Source organism: Mobula birostris, chromosome 8 (assembly GCF_030028105.1).
Source record: "Mobula birostris isolate sMobBir1 chromosome 8, sMobBir1.hap1, whole genome shotgun sequence".
Lineage (NCBI taxonomy): Eukaryota > Metazoa > Chordata > Chondrichthyes > Myliobatiformes > Myliobatidae > Mobula > Mobula birostris.
In genome coordinates, this window is record NC_092377.1 from 40303385 (window position 1) to 40321349 (window position 17965).

The 17965-nt window shown below is 40.3% G+C and overlaps 1 protein-coding gene across 5 annotated transcripts in view; it reads right to left on the bottom strand.

Annotated features, from left to right (window-relative positions):
• Positions 1-17965, bottom strand: part of pkdcca (protein kinase domain containing, cytoplasmic a) — a 71539-nt gene that overhangs the window by 18094 nt on the left and 35480 nt on the right. The window lies entirely within an intron of this gene.

The window sequence follows — 17965 nt, forward strand, 5'->3', positions numbered from 1 at the left end:
CCTCCCCCTCCTGTCTTCTCCTATCATTTTGGATATCCCCCTCCCCCTTTCAAATCTCTTACTAGCTCTTCCTTCAGTTAGTCCTGACGAAGGGTCTCGGCCCAAAAATGTCGACTGTACCTCTTCCTAAAGATGCTGCCTGGCCTGCTGCCTTCACCAGCAACTTTGATGTGTGTTGTCAGTGGAGTGAGCCCTGCTTTTCAACTGCATGCAGATTGATTTACATATCCTCTCATCCAAAACACATCATATCTACGATGTCATGAAGGTCAATTTTTCTCCCCTCTTTTTCACTCTTTCCTGGTTTCTTGCTCTGTTACTATAAAAGCTGTGAAAGTCCTGCCTTTACAACCATCTCCTGGGTTTTTCAGCAGAAAATGTCATTAGTCATCAGCACTGGCAATCCACAGATCATCATTGGCTCCTCGATGTTCAAAAGTAAGTGGTGGAGCCAACTGTAAAATTGCATACTGCAACCAAGTTAAAGATAAAATGGCCCAGTTGTTATTCTACCTTCAATGGATTGCTTGTGAGAATGTACTGAAAACACATTTTGCAACGTGAAATTCAGCAACACACTCGATTTTGATCAAGATATGTTGTCCCTGACATCGATACACGATTTCCCACTACTTGCCACTTTTTTTTTAAAAACAAAGTGTATCATGTAGCTCGTATAGAGACATGAGCAGGACTAATTTGTAACTGGAATTCCATCTATATCATGCCTAATGCATTTTCCAGAATACAGTGTATGTATCTTCTGTAAATACACATGTATTTCATTTAATTTAAGTTTGGAACAGTCTGAATTCACGTTTCAACCATTCTGGCATGTTAAGACAGCAGATTTGGATAGAGACCAAGGATGCTAGCTCGAGAGCTATTAAAGAAGGATATGGAAAGATTCTTAGCTATTTCTTAAACGTCTTTTTAACTATTCCTCCCTACTGCCACATACATTCTTTTGACGTCATGTCCCAATTCTACACTTTCTATCCAGCACCATTTCTGGCTCACTAGGTATCCCATTTAGAAGACAAACATAAATGAGGATGTGAGGAAAGTTAAGCCAACAGTTGATATAAACTCCCCCTGCAAATGCAGACAGAGCAATTCCTTTTGACAAATATACTCATTTGTAAAAGAAACTGGAAGTGCAGAGCAGAGATGGAACCAAGAAAAGCAAATACTTGGGTAACTGTAATCATAATAATTTATATGACCTCAGTAGCCCCAGTGAAGTGTCTGAGGTGATCCAATTGTTCACTAATCTATGCATTACAAACTTCCAAAAACAGTATTAAAATGACCAAACAGTGCAACCAATCTTAATATTGGTTGAAGGATACATAATGGCCAAGATATGAAAGTAATACCCATTGTTTTTTGCAGCTTCATCTTCAAACCAGTGTCTTAAATATAAAGGCAGAAAGACATAATAAAAATCCCAAAATATCGATTAAAGAACACAAAATAAAAAAAAGCAGAAATTGGAAATGCTTAGCAGGTCAGAGAGCACCCGTGAGAGGATGAACAGAGTTAATGCTTTGATTGATGCAAGATGGTTCCAGACCGTAGCAACTCATTGTAAGCTGCTCTCTGCAGATCTACTTGTTACTTTTATTACAATCACAGTACTTTTTTAAAATTCTAAATTCTCTAAGAATTACTAATAATGATTTTTAAATCTATTTACATGATTATCAATCTTCTAATTTCCGGGAGTGACTTATCTACTAACCTGACTTGCGGTTCAGAAGGAAAAAACCAGCAAGGCCTAGGACAGGACCATCCACATGGAAGCCTGCTCAGGGTTAAGAGCTGATCACACAGAGGTCCCACCACCAAACCCAACTTCTAGACCCATTTGAAGCACTGGACAGAGACCTGTGCCACGCACCTACCAGAGTGAAGACCTGACCAGCGGTTGTGCCCGTTAACAATGTCGAGGACCGACCTGCCCTGAGGCCTGATTATTGGAGGCAGCGGAGGCCATGTACTGAGGACCGACCCAATGCTAATCTTGACCATTGGATGAAGCTTGAGACAAGTCCCAAGACCCAAGGCCTGACCCACGGCAGCTGCAGGGACCAAGTCACAAGACCCAGCCTGATGCAAGACCTGAGTCATGGAGGGAAAGGGGTGGTCAAGTCTTGAGGCCCATTCCAATTGAGCGCCCAACCTAGGGGAAGCGCCTGATGTTAAGGCCTGTCTGCATCAGAAGCCTTATGGAGCACCCAGCAATGAGTCTCAGTGCCAAGACTCCACTGGACTCGTGCTTTAACTAGCTGTCAGTTGTGACAAGGTTTCCATGGTATAACAGACCAAGAAAACAAAAGGCAGGCAGCAATGCTGACAACAGCCCATCCCTTACTGATGAGCTGAACATATTCTATGCTTGTTTTGAACAAAAGGGAATTGAAATGACACTACCCACCCCAACTGCCTCCAACATACCTGAACCCAAAATCACTGTTGCAGATGTAGGATCAGTCTTCTGGAGAGTAAACCCATAGAAAGCAATGGGATTGGAATGTGTATTTTACCTCTACCTTTAGAGCAGCTGGTGGAGGCATTTGCAGACATTTTTAACCTCGCCCTGCTTCAATCTGAGGTTCCCATCTAGTTTAAACCACTATCATCGCAATATCCAAGAAAACAAGCTAACATGCCTTAATGACCACAGAAATCCACCATCATGAAGTGCTTTGAGAGGCTGATTATTAGCACACTTGAGCTGGATATACCAGTAGTAGTTCGAAATGAGATTAGCATGAAGCACCAAATAGCAATACACAGGGTGAATTTTAACTTCACCGCTCACCAGAATAGGATTGTAATCCATTTCCAATACTGTATTTCTCATCTTTTGGCAACCTGCATAATCCCTGTGATTATGACTCCTGATTGAGATAATCATGGGGAAAATCCCTATCAATAACTCTATATACATTACCAGAATCTGTCAGCATTTTGCTGAATAAAGATTGTAAAAGGAAATGGGATTTCCAATCAACATTATTTTAATGCCAGCATCTCTGATTTCTAAGTGGATTAATGGCTTTTGGCATGGGTCATATTGGTATTGTATCTGGTGGTAACAATCTATTTGCGTTAGGCTGCCAAAAAGCATATGTATTTCAATGCTCTAAATGCTTTTTTGTCTGCTGCATAGGCAGCAATGGCAGCTTTCCATCTGCCTTCATTTAAAGAATCCAAGATTAAGTGTATGAGCATTTAACCCTTTCAACACTAACAATTGCCTGGCAACGTCGCATGTTCATGATGTGATAGAGCCAGGGCTGGCAGCCTTTGCAGGCTGGACTACTCCAAGTGTGATACAGCATTCATAACATTACATACAAATGGGATTCTGTCAAAACACTTCTTTACATTGTTACTTTCATCTTCACATTATACTTTGTGTCAAAAAGCCAAGATAAATGGAACAAATAATTGAAATGCAGATTTTTTTTATAGAGCTGTATTCTGTTTTTACATGTGATTCTGATTACCAAACACTGCCACAAAATCACCAAATGGAACCTGGAAAGATTAAGTATCTGTAATTCTCAACAATAACCTATGACCTGGGAACTTTGAGGCCTAGTCCAGACAAGGGAATTAATTTTAATTATTTTTAAATGCAAACTGTTATGCCTTTATAAGACCATAAGACAGAGGAGCAGAATTAAGCCATTCAGCCCATCGAGTCTGCTCTGCCGTTCCATCATGGCTGATCACGGATCTCACTCAACCCCATACACTTGCCTTCTCACCACATCCTTCGATGCCCTGACCAATCAGGAAACCATCAACTTCTGCCTTAAATATACGCATGAACTTGACCTCCACTGCAGTCTATGGCAGAGCACTCCACAGATTTACTACTGGCTGAAAAAAAATTCCTCCTTACCTCTGTTCTAAAAGGTCACCCCACAATTTTGAGGCTGTGCCCTCTAGTTCCGGATACCCCCATCACAGGAAACATTCTCTCCATATCCACCCTATCTAGTCCTTTCAACATTCGGTAGGTTTCAATGAGATCCCCCGCATTCTGAATTCCAGTGAGTACAGGCCCAAGGCTGCCAAACACCCCTCATATGTTAACCCCTTCACTCCTGGAATCATCCTCGTGAACCTCCTCTAGACTCTCTCCAATGAGAACACATCCTTTTTGAGATATGGGGCCCAAAACTGTTGACAATACTGTATTCCATCTGCCATTTTGTCCATTCTTCCAATTTGTCCAAATCCTGCTGCAATTGCGTTGCTTCCTCAACACTACCTACTCCTCCACCTATCTTCATATCACCTGCAAACTTTGCCATAAAGCCATCAATCCACTATCCAATTCATTGATAAACACTGTGAAAAGTAATGGTCCCAATAGTGACCTGTGAGGAACAGCCAATCAGAAAAGGCTCCTTTTATTCCCATTCGCTGCTTCCTGCCCATCAGCCATTTCGCTATCCATGCCAGTATCTTTCATGAACACCATTGGATTTTATCTTGTTAAGCAGCCTTGTGCGTGGCACCTTATCAAGCGCCTTCTGAAAATCCAAGTAAATGACATCCACTGCCTCCTTTGTCCACCCTGCTTGTTACTTCCTCAAAGAACTCTAACAGATTTGTCAGGCAAGATTTCCCTTTACAGAAACCATACTGACTTTGACTTATTTTGTCATTAGTCACCAAGTACCTCAAAACCTCATCCTTAATAATAGACTCCTGACACTTTCCCAACCATCGAAATTGGGCTAACTGGCCTATAATTTCCTTTCTTTTACCTTCCTCCCTTCTTAAAGAGTGCAGTGACATTTACAATCTTCCAGTCCTCTGGGACCATGCCAAAATCAAGTGATTCTTGAAAGATCATGACCAATGCATCTATCATCTCTTCAGCGACCTCTCCCAGAACTCTGGGATGTAGTCCGTCTGGTCCAGGTGTCTTATCCGTCTTAAGACCTTTGAGTTTGCCTAGTACCTTTTCCTCTGTAATAGCAATGACACTCACTCCTGCTCCTGACAATAACAGACCTTAGGCAAACTGTTCGTGTCTTCCACAGTGAAGACCGACAAAGTACCCATTAGGTTCATCTGCCATTTCTTTATACCCCATTAACTCACCAGCATCATTTTCCAGTGGTCCAATAGCAACTCTCACCTCCCCTTCACTCTTTGTACAACTGGAAAAACTTTTGGTATCCTGCTTTATATAATTGGCAATCTGCCCCCATATTTCATCTTTTCCCTTCTTATGGCTTTTTTTAGTTGCCTTTTGTTGGATTTTAACAGCTTCCCAGTCATCCAACTTCCCACTCACTTTTGCTACATTATATGCCTTTCCTTGGCTTTTATGCAGTCCTCAACTTTGTTTGTCAGTCATGGTTGCTACCCCTGCCATTTGAGAACTTCTTCCTCTGGGACATATCTATCCTGCACTTTGTGAACTATTCCCAGAAACTTCAGCCATCTCTGCTCTGCTGTCATCCCACCAGTATCCTCCTCCAATCCACCTAGGCAAGCTCCTCTCTCGTGCCTCTAATTCTCTTTATTCCATTGCAATACTGATACATGCGAGCTATGCTTCTCCCTCTCATATTGCAGTATGAATTCAATCATATTATGATCACTGCCTCCTCAGGAGGCCTGTACATTAATCTCCCTAATAAGATGTGGCTCATTACACAACACCCATTCTAAGATAGCCTTTCCCCGAGGAGGCTAAAGCACAAGCTGCTCTAAAAAGCCATCTCGTAGGCATTAAAACAAATTACCTCTCTTGCGATCCAACACCAACCTGATTTTCCCAATCCTCTTGCATATTGAAGTCCCCCATTACAATTGTGACATTACTCTTATTACACGCCTTCTCCACCTCGCTCTGTGATCTCAATCCCACATCTTGGCTACTGTTTGGAGACCTGTACATGTTTGCCATAATGGTTTTTTTTACCCTTGCAGTCTCTTAACTCCACCCACAAAGACACATCATTCTGTGACCCGATGTCATCTCTTTCTAAAGAAGTAATTCCATCTCTTACCAGCAGAGCCACACCATCGACTATGCCTTCCTGCCTGTCCTTTTGATATAAAGTATATCATTTGATGTTAAACTCCCAACTATGGCCTTCTTTCAGCCACGACTCAGTGATGCCCACAATGTCATACCGACCAATCTCTAACTGCGCTATGAGTTTGTCCACCTTATTCCGAATGCTACGCGCATTTAAATACAGCACCTTCAGTCCTGCTTTCTTCGCCCTTTTGAATTTTGCCTCTGTGGTACAATTTAACTCTGCCCTGTCTGAATTTGTACCCAATCATTGGACTTGTCCTTCCCTACATTCATGTTACACCCATTCATCTACTTGCAAACTTGCTGGCTTATCCTCAGCTCTATCACCCTGGTTCCCATCCCCCTGCCAAATTAGTTTAAACCACTCCCAGCAGCTCTAGTAAATCTGCAAACAAGAATGTTGGTCCCCCTCAGATTCAAGTGTAACCCAGTCCTTTTGTACAGGGCTCTATCAAATGCTATCTAGGTGCCATTGTTTATTCTTTTATGAAGAAAAGAGTAGCATTTTGAAACTTAGGGAATTTCGAATAGAAATTAGATATTTAGGCCCCATAGCTAACTGCACCATTTAATCGGATCATGGCTGATCGATATCTCAACTTTATAACTCATAATTCAAATTACCTGACGAGAAAAAACCTGCTAAAATGGAAAGTCTGATAAGATGAGTCTAAAAACATTTTCACCTACTACAGTTAAGTTTATGTGATCAGGTAGTTAGTACATCCCAGCACCAACACTTGGCCACCCATCTGTCCAATTCCAACATAATCCTTTCTTGGTACAACCCTTGCTCCAATTCTCTCCTGACTCTGATCATGATTCCAGGAACAGTACAGCCCAATCTTCTCTAACAATACTAAACCTCGTTTTATCCCCTATCTTCCCGCATACTCCCCTAATGTTCTATACCTACCCCAGTCACAACTAGGAAACCATCTTCTTCTGCCAGTTCAGCAAGACAGGAGTTAGCATAAAATAGATCCCAGTGTTTCCAGTCAGATCACACAACTGAAGTCCCTTGTTACTGGAATGATCCTAGTAAATTTCTTCTGCACAAAATTCTAAGGCATTCACCTCTTTTCTAACCAAGGCCTTTGCACTAGCCAGAAATAGAGATTGTCACAACAGGAGTATATCTATGTATTACAAAGATTCAACAGAAAATTTTGTTTTCTATAACTTCATTTCTAAAGTTCAAAATCCTTACACATTTTTAAGCTCAATTTTAACTGTCCATTAATTGGTATAATTGGCAGAATGATGGTGACTAAAAAAAAACAGCACAGTGAACAACTTGTATCAAGATTGTATTTGCCTGGGAGAATAGCATAGGCAAACTCATTCACAATTGAATTCAATTCAACTTTCCCTGTTACCTTATCAAAACACAAAGATACTATATGTGATTTGCTATTAAAAATTCTGAGTTGCTTTCTCCCCCCAATTAATCCAGACATCTCCAAGATACTCTATTTCCAGTTTTCTCACCGGTGAAGTTAAATTGTGGGCCTAGAGCTAGATTTCCTTCATGAACAAAAATATAGCATTTCCTATTCTCCAGTCTGTAGACACTAACCTCATAACTATATTTGGAAGATTATGATCAATACCCCTGTAGTTGCCACCCGTGCTTCCCTCTGCAATCATGGATATAGACAAGCAGGACTATTTTTTTTTATTTGGTTGTAATACAATTAGTCTTTCTAGTATCCCTTTCTAGCAACAGCTTTAGCTTCTCCTTTGCTATGGCCTGTATGGCAACATTTTCACAAGTAAATACCAATCTGATAGACTTTTCTTTAAGATTAGAATCTCTCCCACATTGTGAATCTCCTTTTTGGTACTTAATTGACCCCAGTTCTTCTTTTAATATTTTATAGTTGAGTTTTGGATTCCCTTCAATATTTTCTGCTGGTCTTTCTCTTACCCTCCCTTTGCAAATCTCATTTGGTATTGGTTTAATATTGTCAGAGGTACTGAGATAGAGTGAAAAGCTGTCTTGCACACAACTCATACAGATCAAATTATTACACTGTATCGAGGTAGAACAAGGTAAAACAATAAGAGGACGTAGAATAAAGTGTAACAGCTATAGAGAAAGTGCAGTGCAGGTAAACAATAAAGTGCAAGATCATAATGAGATAGATTGAGGTCAACAGTCCATTTTATCGTACTAAGGAACTATCTAACAGTTATACTACAGCAGGTTAAAAGGAGTCTTTGAGCCTGGCAATATGTACTTTCAGGCTTTTGTATCTTCTGTCCAGTGGAAGAGGGGGGAAGAGGGAATGCCTAGGGTGGATAGGGTCTTTTGACTATGCTGGCTGTTTTACTAAGGCAGTGAGAAGTATAGGCAGAGTCCATGGATGGAGGATAATTTCCGTGATGTGCTGAGCTGTGTGCACAACTCTGCAACTTTTTTTGCACACATGCAGAGCATTTGCCATATTAAGCCATCCAGTTAATATATGCTTTCTACGGTGGATTAATAAAAATTAGCAGGTCTCAATGGGAACATGCCAATTTTCTCTATCCCCTGAGGAAGTAAAGGCATTGGCAAGCTTTTTTGACTTGTTATCAATATGGCTGGACAGGACAGGCTGTTAGTGATGTTCACTGCTGGAAATTGAAGCTTTCAACTGTCTCAACATCAACACTGATGTAGATGATACATGTGCACTTCCCCCTTCCTGAAGTTAATGACCACTCTCTTGTTTTGCTGACATTGAGGAAAAGGTTGCTGTCACCCTGACACCATGTTTCTCAGCTCTCTATCTCCTTCTTGTACTTCAACATCATTATATCCCACTATCATGGTATCATCATCTATCATGGAGCTAGAGCAAAATCTGGCTATGTAGTCATAAGTGTATAGGGAGTAAGGTAGTTGACTGAGGATGCAACCCTGTGGAGCACAGGCATTGAGAATAATCTCAGCAGGGGTGTTTCTGCCTAGCCTTACTGACTGTGGCCTGTTGGTAATGAAGTTAAAGATCCATTTGCAGAGGGAGGCATTGACTCCCAGGGTCCTAAGTTTGGTGACCAGTCTTTCTCCACATCTTCTATAATCAGCCTCGTTCTCAGTTGTGTCATCAACATTGTCTCTCATGTGGCCTTTTTCTTTAATTTATTCTCTATCACATTAATCTTTCACAGAACTCAGGCTTTAATTGCCTTCCCTTTCCCTCTTGAGGGAATATACATAAACTCCACCAGTACTCCTTAAAAGCTTCTCAATATTCAATTGCAATTTCAAATATTGTGAAGCCAATATTCCCATTATCCAGGAAACAAAATTATTACTGACATTAGTACACCGCCCCCTACCCATTGACTCTCACACCTACCTAGACCCATCTGGTCCCCTTTCAGCCCCTTGATACCCAGTTTCTTTCCTCTCCCCTACTCGATTCCATCTGCCTATCATGTATACACTCTACTCAGTCAGCCCCTATCCTTTCTCCCCATGTTCCCTTCTCTCCAGTCTCTCTTACCTGGTTTTCACCCAATCTTCCTTATCATATCCTATTAGCTGCAGCCCTTTTTGTTGTCTCTTCCCCTCCTTCCCAGGCTCTGCCATCGTTTCCACCCTCACAAAAATTCACCAGCTACAACTTCATTCCCCCCCCCATATTTATTTAATGATACAGCTCAGTGGACCCTTTCGGCCCTTCGAGCCATGCCACCCCACAACCCCGATTAACCCTAACCTAATCACAAGACGTTTTACAAAGACCAGTTAACCTACCTGGAACATATTTGGAGCTGGAGCATTTGGAGAAAACCCATGCATTCCCCAGGGAAGATGTACAGAACGGCACCAGAGTTGAACTCCTCACTTTGGAAAGCCCTGAGCCGCAATACCATTGCACGACTGCGGCGCACCATACTGGCCTCCACGTCCCCTTTATATCTCAGACCTGATGCAGGGTCTCAGCCCAAAATGTCAACTATCTTCTTCCCTCCACAGATACTACTGAGTTCTTCCAACAGTCTTTTTTTTGCTCCAGATGCAAGCATCTGCAATCCCTTGTCTTTCCTTCTCATTTCCTAATAGATAAACATTATTTTGTCACCCTGGTTAAGCCACTTCTATTTTTAAAGCTTTTATTTTAGCTTCACAGTTTAAGCTAGAGATTATATATTGATTACCAATTTAACTGTTACAGAGCAGCACATCTTTTTCTCTCTCACTCCCTCCTGAGAAATTGCTGTCCATGAAGCTTCCACCCTTTGCTACACATTCCAAAGTGGAAACCAGAAGTAAATACACAGTAAAGACTCTCAAAAATCTTATTTGATGGCCTTGTTATGGGTCATCCATTTTCTTCCTAATTTTCCCTTCAAAACATGCATTAATGGCTACCAACCTTGGCTCCCAGAAATACCTTAGTCACAGAAACTATTGAAATTTGCATCAACGGGCTGCCAATCGCCCCTTTGTATGTGTGCTAACAGTTTACTCATGAACATTATTTCAATCTGTGTTAACAATATTTCCAAGTAAAACAAAACTACCAGTCAGATAAATAATAAACTGGAATATTTCAGATGCAGGTCAAACATCTGAGACGTTATGTGTTACTCTGCAAGCATACTTGTGGCTAAATGCAGTAATCACCATCTGTCAGAAATGCTGCTGAAGACTGTCAAGCACCATTAACTATATCTTTTATCCCATTCTCTTTCCTTTCTACTACTTCCATTTTCACTTTCTCTCGCTCTTCCTTCAGCCCACCTGGGAGTGGAATTTGTTAACACATTCTGTACCTTTTGCTCACTGAAGAGCAAGAAAGGCCAAGGGAGATATTGGCAAGGGAGATAACAGCAAATTGCCAAAACAGGTGGGAAAAAGAAAGCAACCTCACTAATGAGACTCCTCTGAATGAGCGAGAGTTGGCTCGTCTGATTATAGATAGATTTTTTTAAAATCCAAATGAGTAGGACTGCATAGAGACACACAGCATAGTGGGCTAATTGTAAACAGATGAATTTATATACTATGGTGAGCCTAAAGCATGTATTTTAAAAATAAAATCTGGCTGCAGCCTGTCCAACTCCTCAAATTCTTCCTTTCATTTTTCAGCAAAGCACGATCTTTGGCAAAGCAGTGCTGATTGCCACGTGCAACTTAAATGTACAACAAACAGATTTACAGCCATGGGACTGGGTAGGTCACATTAGTCATTTGCAAACAGATGTTATTTTGCAGTTGTGAGATTAAAGTATTAAAAGATGGGCTTTGTGAGTTTGCCATTAAAAAAAAGTCTGCCACTTAACCACTGAACTTCATAATAGTCTTTCCATTTGTAAAACAAAATGTTGATAACCTTTATATTATTGATAAATAGCTCACTTAGTGAGCTCTTGTGAAAGTTTGGGTAAGTCACGCTTCCAGAGGGCTTAGTGATGGTGATGTAAATCAATATACTGATCTCATTAGGCACAGTGCTTTCTGGTGGTATGCTTTCTCTATTTGCTTCCTAATTTACTGCATTCCCCTTCAAAGTGAATCTTGCTGGCCTCAGAGTTATACAGCACAGAAACAGGCCCTTTGGTCCAACTCATCCATGCCGACCAAGTTGCCAACTTGAGCTATGTCCATTTGCCTGTACTTGATCCATATCCCTCTAAACCAGGGGTTCCCAACAGGGGTCTGTGCACCCTTCAGTTAATGGTTGGGGTCCAGAGCATAAAAAAAGGTTGGAAACATCTCTTCTAATCCATTGCGATCCACGTAACTGTCCAAATGTCTGTTAATCAATGCAATTGTGCTTACCACTACCACTTCTATGCCATCTTGTCCCATATACCCACCACTCTGAATGAAACTCTTGCCCCTCAGGACCCTCTCACATTAAATCTATGCTCTAATTTTCCACTCCCCTACTCTCAGAAAAATTCTGTGAACATTTATCTATGACCTCCATGATTTTATGTACCTATTTAAGGACACCTCTCAGCCTCCTACACTCAACTTATCCAATTTCTCTTTATACAACCCTCCAGTCCAGTTAAGGGTGCATCTATTTTACACCCTTTCCAGCTTAACAGCTTCTTTCTTAATATGGTGACCAAAACTGCATGCGATACTCCAAGAGCAGTCTCACCAACATCCTACTTTTGTACTCAATGCCCTGACTGATGAAACCAAACGTTTCCCTCGCCACCCTGTCTATCTATTATCACAGAGCGTACCAGAACCTTGTCTTATGACTATTCTTCTGTAATCCTTAACAGCAAACCTGAGTAGTCTACACTTCTTTGGATATTCCCGTAATGCAGTTCCTACCCCGTATCCACAGGTGTGCACTTTCTCATGGAAGGAATGTTACTGCAACCAGATGTGTAAATCGGGTTGACTTTAGTCTCTCCTTAACAAAAACTCACAAGAACAACTTTAACACATTCACACACCTGGTCATAGGTGTAGGATCTGCCTAATTTGTGTACCATTGGGATCAAGCATCAGTGCAGCCTTTGGGAAAGGATATTAAGAGTTTTCTTTGTAATATACACAATATGTTTCACTGTACCTGTGGTATCATTTAACACAACAGATATACCACAGTGCACTGCTTATTAATGTTAACAGTTACAGCAGCCTACTTCTGCCTTACTAGATTACTTAAGCATTCATGGTCCAACATGCTAAAATTCTATTAAAAATCCGTTAGGTGATATGGGTAGTTCTGGCACTGGGTTCAGTGGAAAAAGGGTCAGGGTAGAAACAGGACACACATCTATTACATTGAAAATCACTCAATCTGATACTCCGAGACAAACTGGCTTTTCTGTCTGACCTGCTGTAAATATTCAGCACATTATGTCTTCTCAACTAGCTGGGCTTAATTAACAAGCAATAGACTGAACACACTTGTTGCCCCATGAGCATGTAACTAATTGTTTCTTTAAATAAAAAGGACATGTACTGCACACTTCAGGTGGTTAAATATGTAAGCTTAATTTTTTTTAAGTTATTTGCAAGCTGAGGAAAAGGTTTAAGACCTCAACCATCTCAAAATAACCTATAAGCAAAGCAGTGAATAGCTTTTAAAAAGTTCCTTTGTGATTAACAACTGAAGGCTTTATCTATTAAATCTACACAAAGTCTACATACTTCTGAAAAAGTTGTCACAGATAAATTTGGTTCAGCAGATTCAATATCCATTACCTGATGAAGTGCACATCTCTATTGAATTCAGCTCTCACAAAAAGAATGTAGCTTTTAATAAGTAGCATCCATTCAGCTGAACCATTTCTTCATCAAATCCCAAACACTGAGCTTGATTGTTGGTGAGAGAGCTGGACTGGCGCCTTCTGCACCTCCCCCAAAATCAGAAACGCAAAACTATTTTGCTTATCTTCTCTCTGGACATGAATAGTGCAGAGACTTTTAATTAACAAAACTTTTCTTGCTCTGTTAGACAAAAAAAGGTTCCTTGATGGGATGCTAATAATGGAGTATGTGAAGCATGTCAGTGTGATTCTTGTACTGATCCTCTGGCTTGCCCGCATTGCACCCTTGGCTGCCATTCAGCCTCGTTCCCCTCCTCAACTCCCTCTTTTCTTCGTGGTTCAAGGAAAAAAAAAGTCAACTTTTTTCCCCCAGCTGTCTCTAAACTTTTAAGCTAAGCCATGCAGCAGCAAATTAAAATAATTACTTATGAAGATTTTTTTAAAACGTGCAGCTGTAAATAGGCTCTACATTTTAATCTTTATAATGTGACTGATGCCTTCTGTTGAACTGTGTTCTTAGAAACAAGTATCCTATAACGTCACTTCTATATTACAGAATTACTTCCACTTGAAGAGGTTTTGTTAACAACTTTGGCTGCAGTATATAATATGCCCCATTTACATCAAGCTGATTAAACAACAAGGATAGGTCCAAAACAAAATTACAGCTTTTGTTACTTTCCATGAGTAATTTCATAATGACTAGTGGAGGTCCATACCAGCCAAAACCAATGATCAATTGAACCGTCTATCGACAGAAGGAAATGGTGACCCTATAATCAAGTACTCATTTTGATAGTTAAGTTTCACTGTTGCTCTACAAGCCTCATTGGAGAACAGGAAATGGGCTGAGATTGTTCAAACTTGTTTCCTTCTATTTCCTATTTTTTGAAAGCTCTGACATGCTGAGAAAATTAGCCCTGTGCTACCTCCTGTAAGCAGGGATCATTTTTTAGCATTGATAATGAGTATTGACAGGCTAGTGGACTGTGAAGGACATCATCCAGCAAAACACAATCAATTTTCAGCACTGAAAATTGCACAGTAAAGGGAAACTCAGCTGATCAACCCCCTTCTCCATCTTGCAAGCTAATCAGATCATCATCTCAACACAAAGCAGAGCTTGAAATTGGGTCCTTATAATCCCTATGTTCAGAATCATGCCAGATGGTGCATGAACCCAGTGAACTATTGAGAGAGCTTTGAAATTAACTTATCCAATCAGAAATGTTCATCCCTCTGTTCATGACCCATAATGTCATAAGGGACTGGCCAGGATAGTAGACTAAACTATTGACCCACGCAGTCACTTGGCAATTTTCTTGTTCCTCCATGCCAAAATCTTCTGTGGTCAATCCTTATGGCAACAGCAAAAGCTATTGAGCAAGCAGATGATGCACTTGATTCAGAGTCACTGGATTCTTATGAGGTCAGTTGTTTGATTTGGGGCCCAGTGTCACAACTTATGCCACGTAAATTTATAAACCCTTGGATCAGATTTTCTCCTCAATTTTGCACCAAAATTAAGGGCAGAATGCAAGAAATAAATTTTCTGAGGAACTTAGCTGGCACCTTTCCAATTGTTCATAAGGGAGTCACTGAAAACTTCAGCTCACTGCATGATTGAATCCCACAGCCAATACAGCAATCAGAGCACATAAATGACTAAAATATGCAGTAAAAGAGTCACTAATAAAAAAACTGTTTAAGTACCCCATAAAAAATAGACAACACAAGAAAAAAAAGAGAGCTCCTGTAGTATTCCTACTGAGCAACCTCTAAAAATGCTTAATATTCCAAATGGGATCAAAACAGCTCTGGCTACAATGATCATGGGAGAGAGTATGAGGGTAATAAATTATTACCCACTCCCAAGTAAAACTAGTTTTAAACAGGATTATAACAAAAAGATTTTAAAATAATAAATTGCACAACACTAGCTAGCTAATTCTGCAAATAATTTGCTTTTCATCACTTCATGATCTGATTGTTGTGACACATTGCAGAACCTGGCTCAAAGCTGTGGTGCACACATTGCTTTCAAAGGAGCGTTAGGTCAAGTACAAGTTGCTTTCCTGAGTAAGAAAGTGAATAAATAGAAACAGAATAATCCTTTCAGAGTACGTTTGGAAAACTGAGCATCTAGTTATTCTGACTATGAAAAGTCTTCAGTGAAGTAAAGACTGAAGTATTTTATGTAAAGGAATACACTTGCCCAAATTGTACTTCAGATCAGAGACCATTACTGATGTCTGTCTGCAGTGAGTAATAACTGAAGATACCATTCACAACCTTTGTTGTATGCGTATGTGCAGCACAACATGGCAATACACATTCCCCAACACTTCCATCGTAATGCTCTCACTTCCCTGCACTTGTCCACCAGCACGGCTTTCCTCTGTATTAAATACATTTACATGGAGCTACTCAAGGTTGCTATGAGACAGGCCTTCCAAACCTTTGTAAAGTGGTAACATGTGTTACACAGTGCTGGAGTACTTACAACTGGTGAGATAAGCAGTAAAGGAAAGGCAAAGGTCCAATATCCTCATGTGCTAAATGTAGCAAATATTTTGGAAGCTACTTTGCTATTCTCTGGATGCAAAACATAGCATGGATATTATGGTACATCTGTACCATATATACTTACATAGTTATTATTTTCTTTGGAGCAGATCATCTGCTGTTCTGACTTCATTTTATATATATGGTCGGCACTGTCTCTTATAGCATGGCACATAGCGCAGCCTGCTGCAGGAAAACCACCTTTCAACACTTCACAGAGGTGCAAGGCAGAACAGGACTTTTCAGAGGAAGCTGGCCAAGGTTTTTGTACATGTTCACAATTCAACAATTCCTCCCGAGAGTACCTATACCAGTTCTTGCAGTAAAGACTGGGTATCTCACATACCACTGTCTTGTGACTCTTGGTTCAGATACCTTTCCGCAGCAACGCCCTATATGTTTGCTCAGAAACGCCAGTGTGCTGCCATGGGTTCATACACTAGATGGATGCAGCAGTCAGGTGCCAATCACCATTTCAGTCATTCGACTCTCAGTCCAATACTGTGCTGAGCAAATCAGATTATCCTGATGCTCGACACTATGTAACCTCCAAGATAACATGGTCCAAGTTCCCCTATAGAATGATCTAAAAGGAGCACTGTATAGGCAATGGTATAATCCTGTGCATGTATTTTCAGTAGACACCAAGTTACGTTAGATTGCAAAGAAAAAGTCTAAAATGACCCATGAAATCAAGACACAAGCCGGGAAACAACCTGGCCACATGATCTTGAAGCGTTTTCCTCACTCTGGTCAATGGCACTCATACCGACCATGAACTTTTTAAAAAAATAACTGTCTCTCAATTCACTTTTACCTTTGAGATAAGTTTTGCCCAATCCTTTGTCCATGTTACCCGATAAGAAGTAATATTCTGAGTAGCTCCAGTAGGAATCTGAAAGATCACCTCCCATACTAGATACGTCTTTCCCTGTAAGTACGAACCATTTCTGGATCCCAGCCAAAACAATTTTGATGTTGATCAGGGACACCTGTTGAAATGCTGAGACAAGAGGCACTTCCTACAATGTTAAGTGCAGGTAAGCAAAAGGTAGCTAGTGTTCTCAGTTTCTGTACATCTGTGGCAAATCCTTTATCTCCATGGCAAATCCATTACCTCTTCACCCCACAACCCCCACAAGACAGCAGCTATTCCATCCCTTTCTCAGTCACTTACAGCAATCAGTTTGACTGAATGATCTATGAAATGAGACTAAAGATTTCCCATGAGAAATGACCAGCCTTGCTGAAAGCAGTGAATGATGAATGTCAATTTATCAAAAAAAAATCAAGCACACTTTCATCTAACTTTTAGCCAGAGACATTTCATAAAATTGTTAGATTTTATTGAGGCATGGTTGAATTCAGCCCTGCATTTTGCCAAGAGAGACATTCTCCCAAAACATGCCAATAAAATTTGAAGGCTGGCAACAATAAATCACAGTACAAAAGCCAAGGTTGTGCTTGATTTACTCACTAATGACCTTTTAAAGCAATAAATACATCTCCATCCCCAGCTCATCACTGCAATAAATTCACACATTTTCATCTGCTTGCACTGAAGCTAAGTGTACCTTTTGCAGCATTCAGAATGAAAAATATAAACAACATTTGTAAAATAAATTAAAAATCAGTTATTTTAAAATTTATGTCGATGCCAGAATATTTCTTGGGAGCTTGCGGATAAAATGGCAATCAGCCCATTTTCCCCAGATAACCCTTAAGCAATTTTAAGTTGCAGCCTATGGCAACATTCTCTAGCATCTACTCACAAGTGATTTTGTTAATTCTGAAATGAAATGCCTTGGTGATCCTTTGGCTCAGTTGTTTTGCATCTTGCTCTTTGAATGTTTTATTAAAAGTGACCCATTAAAATTTATATGATCCAGACTCAGAAGTAGGGGACTTTAAAAATCTCAACATGTTCACTCAAAATACTTAAGATTCTACTCTGCTGGGGGGTTCAGGTCCAACTGCAATGAACTTTTTTTAAAAAACCGAAGCAGATCATTTTCAAAAATACTCTTGGAGTAAGTCAGAAACCTGATGGATTTCTAGAGATTAGATTCATCA